Below are 6,000 nucleotides of genomic sequence, written 5' to 3'. Positions count from 1 at the left end.
AAGTAATAATAATTGTTGTGTTATGGGTTGTCCTAACTCGTATAAAAATACAGATAATGTGTTTTACACATTCCCAAAACGAAGCACAGAAATAGAAAGAAGAAAACTATGGATTCAGGCCGTAAACCGCAAGAAGTATTTATACAAATATTACGTGGTTCTGTGTAAGTATATCGCTAGTGGCTTTACGTCTCACGGACACAGGCAGGTCTTATGGCGACGATGGGATAGGGAAGGCCTATGAGTTGGAAGGAAATGGCTGAGGCCTTAATTAAGGTATATCCCCAGCATTTGCCTGGTGTGAAAATGAGAAACCACGGAAAACCATCTTCAGGGCTGCCGACAGCGGGATTCTAACCTACTATCTCCCGGATGCAAGCTCACAGCCGCGCGCCGCTAAGCGCACGGCTAACTACCCCGGTGTAAGTATATCACTTAATTTCCCAGGTGTTTCAGTTCTTGAGATTGGTAATTCAGTTTGATTAATTATATCATTTTAATTGTTTCTAGTCTTGATGGATCATTATAGGAGCCTACTACAAACTCCAGATTATGCAGCGCTCACTTCGTTGGAAACAGAAAGCCTGATCATCCTCTAAGCCCCACCTGTTTGCCTAGCATTTTCCCAGAGAGTTACAGAAACAGAAGTTTTTCACCCCAACAGTCATCAGATCGATTCCAGAGACTCGTCAAAAGAATTGAATGTAACAGTTCGGCAGACGAATTTCGTTTAGAGGATGGCAAAGTACATTCAAGCACAGAAACAGACGGTGTATATATCAATGAAACTGAACTAATTTTTAGCTGTGACATGAATGGGAGTGATGGGTGTACACCAGCGAACATACCTGTGAACACTGGCTTAGCTAAATGTGATAAGAGTTGTGGAACGGATTGTCCGTGTTGTAAACAAGGTTGGGTTTACAAAAACACAACTTCTTTATTTGCTTCACATGTAAAATTACAATATTTACACTAACAAAACTGAAAGTTATCTCGAAGCAAAATGAATTATGAATTTAGAGAAAGAGTCTGTCTTTGTACACTATATACACGTTGGAGTATTCACATTCACTACTATCTCGGAAAGATAGTCCTTGTGACATGAAAAGTTCTTGATAGTCGAAAACTATCAGAAGCACTGACGTAAATATCTCAGAGAATCCTTCCTTGTTGAAGTGTCTGAGTTCATTAACGTGAAGAATTCCTACTTAGCTAAACTAAGTTGATAATGGGAGCTTGCATTAGCTAGGGAATGATAGTGGCATATAATGGTAAGACTGGACAGGACAGTGGAACAAGCAAGAGGAGCGGTGACCCGAGGTGAGACCTCTTACTGCCAGAAATTCAGTCCACCTGGCCGAAGCACATTTTCAAGAGGAGTAGCCTCCGTGCTCGACGTAGGGTGTATTCTGGAGCTGGACACCGGGGTCAGTGGGCTTGGACAGGCTAGGAGCTCCTTTTTATAGCACACACAACGTTCCAGGCACGCGCACTGAGGGCTGCGCGTCGAGGCTCGAAGAATAACACACTGGCATGCGTGTAGCTGGCTGGCGGATCGAGAAGGGAGCGACGGACATACAACAGTCCGACTCGTTGGCTGAATGGTCAGCGTATTGGCCTTCAGTTCAAAGGGTCCCGGGTTCGATTCCCGGCTCGGTCTGGGATTTTAATCGCTTCTGATTAATTCTTCTGGGGGATTGGGTGTTTGTGTCCGTCCCAACACTCCTCAACACCATAGGTTTGTTCCAACAAGCAGTTTACGTACGGTTTGGTATCGATTCATGAACTGATGTAAGCGCACGCGCGAGCTACGTACTCGTTGGGAACCGTCGCTAAACAGCAGTCTGTTGGAACGGTTCGTGAACGGTCAAGAAAAACTACAATGCGCATGCGTTCACAATTACGTAGGAGATTCCTGTTTGAGGATATACAAACAGCTGTTCTTGTTCATCTCTGCTAAACAACTTGTTAGGCCTACTCAATGAAAGGTAATTGGCAATAAAATGACTCATCTAATAAAATTATAAACTAATAGACCTGTTTCTAAAATAATAATTACTTTATTCCAGAATTACGTGAATTTATAATTCTACCACGAGTACTGGCAGCGTAAAAACCTATTATGAACACTAGACGGTTCTCTTCAGAGGATAACCCTGTCACCTAAAAGAAAATACTGATCACATTTTTTTCTTCTAAATTATTGCCAAGAGGTGAACTACTAAAAACTCTGCTAGTACGACCCCGCAGTATAGGGGGCAACGGGTCCGCCTGTCACCCGGCCGCCCCCGGGTTCGATTCCCGGCCGAGTCAGGGTTTTTTAATTGTAATTACGTCCTTTGTGGCGTCCTTAATCTTCCTTTCCTCACACACAACATTCCAAACTACCGCCATTCCAATTACACGCAGGTTCATACAATATGGTGCTAGTGGCAAAAGATTCAAATAGGTCGACGCCCCGAACAAATAGCATTAACAAATACTCAGAAACACATCCACAATTATTCGCCTGTGTTAACAAACAGCTTGCATTCATTAATAATAACAGTGGTTTACTATGAAGACATATGTTGATAAATAAAATATGCCTGTATGGAATAGTGTCCTTTTCTATATACGTAAGTCCGACTCGTTTGCTGAATGGTCAGCATACTGGCCTTCGGTTCAGAGGGTCCCGGGTTGGATTCCCGGCCGGGTCGGGGATTCTAACCTTCATTGGTTAATTCCAATGGCCCGGGGGCTGGGTGTTTGTGCTGTCCCCAACATCCCTGCAACTCACACACCACACACAACACTATCCTCCACCACAATAACACGCAGTTACCTACACATGGCAGATGCCGCCCACCCTCATCGGAGGGTCTGCCTTACAAGGGCTGCACTCGGCTAGAGATAGCCACACGAAATTTAATTTATATACGTAAGAGTCGGGATCAGTTGCAGGCTTATCAATTTCAATATGACAGCCACCTATGGCACCAATGACACCTGGAAGTCCACTTTCCCTGAAATGTTGCTCAATATTATTTTACTTTCTCATCTTCTGTAGGCCAAGTGATCACTTGTGGAGATAAGTTGTTAATGAAGACAGTCAATCGTTTGACAATTCTATGTAGAGAGCTCAAAGAAATGTCAAACCGATCTGCAACATCCCCGAAACTTGCAGTCTGATGCCCAGTAAACCACAGAAAAATTTGAACCTTTATTGGAAAAACAACACTTAACGATTATTATTATTATTATTATTATTATTATTATTATTATTATTATTATTATTATTATTATTATTATTATTATTATTGCAGCAGCTGCAGACAAACCTGACTCAGTGCAGAAAGTTTTCCATATTGGCCAGACTGATGTTTGTAAATATTTTCCATTATCTCCTTACTGACGCGAAAATGCTCCTTGAACGTTTCATTGTCATAGCGAGGTACTGTTTCTTCTATAGGGAGAGAACGGGAGAGAAAGATAATTTTGGTTACTAAATTATGAGTTACTCGTACATGTAGTGAAAAATATCATTTAAACATAATTGCAAACAAGTAAAAAATTATAATAACTTGCCTAAATAATCTTCATTTTTCGCTTTTGGGATATTGTAATAGTCCGAGTTCATAAGATTATCATCAGAATTTATTTCTTTTATTTTTTATTTATTTATTGGTTATAGAATGTCACAGTGAGCTAGTGGCTCAAGGAACCGCCTTCAAAATCGTCATGCATCATTCTAGTTTTTATCTTGAGCCTCTTACTTTATTAGTGTGTAGTCAAATATGACTTTTTAACTTTTACTGTATAATTGTATAGCAACGCCATACTTCTATTTAATTGTACGTGTAACGTGTCGTCTGTTCGCGCCACATGATACCGATCAGCTGTTCACTCTTCACCAAGTGGCAGCTATGGACCACAATGCACAGCTCACACTCATTTTGGTGTACTGCGCATGTCTGACAAATAGTACTTGTTCTGGAGCACGAACTGCTTTGCCAGTCCGCAAACTGGTTCAGGAACGGTCCATAGTCTGTTGGAACAACCGAATCCGAGTCCGCGTTTGAGTTTGAAGTTTGTTGGAACGCTCTTTCCTTACTGCGCGTGCGTCAGCCAGTTTGCAAACTGTTCCCGTTCTTGTTGGAACAAACCTCATACTACCAACCATCACAGGAACACGCAATAGTGATTCGATCCCTCCATATAGGGCTGGTTTCAGGAAGGGCATCCGGCCATAAAACAGGGCCAAATCCACATGCGCGACGCAGATCGAATCCGCAACCCCACAGGTGTGGGAAAAAGCGGCCAGAAAAGAAGAAGTTGTGGAACTGAGTGTGAGGTAACTGAAAGCCGGGGATTTCACAGATATTCCTCTATTAAAGGCTCTGTCAAACAGGACGCGGACAGAACGCGCGGACTGGCCGCTTTCGTCCGCGCGGAATCGGTGCACTGTAATATTACATCATCCTGGTCAAACAGATGGCGGCTTATCTCAGCGGACCACACTAGTTCGCAGCGGACTGACGGACAGTTGTAAATTGAGTTCGCGCGTCCCCAGAAGAGACGGAGGAATTAATTGATGTAGTGCGTGGTCATGAACACCCGTACGACACACGGCACGTCGATTACAAAGATCAAATGTAGGCTCATAGTTCTAATGTCATCATCCCTCGGTCGCTTCTTTTAGTCGCCTCTTACGACAGGCAGGGGATACCGTGGGTGTATTATTCGTCTGCGTCCCCCACCGACAGGGAGTGCTGGACATTTGATTAAAACAAAAAAAAACCGAAAACACCAGCTCACGAAAGAAAAAAATTGAGTCGGTACGCACTTGATTGCGACTGCTTTCACACTGGTTCGCCCTGACTTGTCCACATTCTATTTGACTACCCCAGTCCGCGACGGGCTGCGGTCATTTCGCCCGCGCGGACTGTCCGCTTCCTGTTTGACAGAGCCTTACGAAGATGAAATGAAATGTCGTATGGCTTTTAGTGCCGGGATATCCCAGGACGGGTTCGGCTCGCCAGGTGCAGGTCTTTCTATTTGACACCCGTAGGTGACCTGCGCGTCGTGATGAGGATGAAATGATGACAACACATACACCCAGCCCCCGTGCCATTGGAATTAACCAATTAAGGTTAAAATCCCCGACCCGGCCGGGAATCGAACCCGGGACCCTCTGAACCGAAGGCCAGTACGCTGACCGTTCAGCCAGCGAGTCGGACCTTACGAAGATGATACAGAGTTACATTATTTGACATTGGTAACACGTGAGGTATTTAATTTACTGCTTAATCTCCTACCGGAATCGACAGCTTATGGATTATCTGAAGAAAGTTGATTACTGCTTTTTCTGATGAAAATGAAAGCAGGCCTCTCCTATTCTGCTTTAAGACGACGACGAAAATGTTTTCATTCCCCGCCCAGAGGGCCCCGTAGAGCGTGTCGCGCTCTCTCGGGCCAAGGGAAGCGAACAGATCTGTGTGAGACGAGGAATGAAGAAGATGGGAAGGGCGATGTGACAAATCTAATGAGAGGGAAATATGGGGCCTCTGGGCTATGGAGATGTGAATATTAGGGGATTTTCGCTAGGAATGGTTTAAAGAGGAGTACTAGGATAGTATTGAAAGGTGAGGAGATGCAAGGACGTAGTGAGATTATGAAGGAAAGATATTAGGTACCGGATGATTTCCAGTGTCGGAGGTGGGTAAGGTAAGAAATAGAGGTGGGGACGGAGCGAGTAATACCGATGAGTAATCCGGTTGTAGCGGTAGAGCGCACCACCGATCCCCTCCGCTTACAACTGCGAGTACTCGCGGAGGTCCTGAGCACAGTGTAGCGCACAACACACGTACGAAAGTACCTGTATTCAATCTGTGTGTTTCGAATGTACGTATATATTTCCTACGCTTGTTATGTTTTGTAGATAATGTAAAGTCTGTTAGATTATATTTGAGGTGTTAGTGTGATATTTAAACATATTCGTAGATAGTAGTTATATTT

Source organism: Anabrus simplex, chromosome 4, assembly GCF_040414725.1.
Source record: "Anabrus simplex isolate iqAnaSimp1 chromosome 4, ASM4041472v1, whole genome shotgun sequence".
Classification (NCBI taxonomy): Eukaryota; Metazoa; Arthropoda; class Insecta; order Orthoptera; family Tettigoniidae; genus Anabrus; species Anabrus simplex.
Note: the sequence above shows the minus strand (reverse complement) of the source record.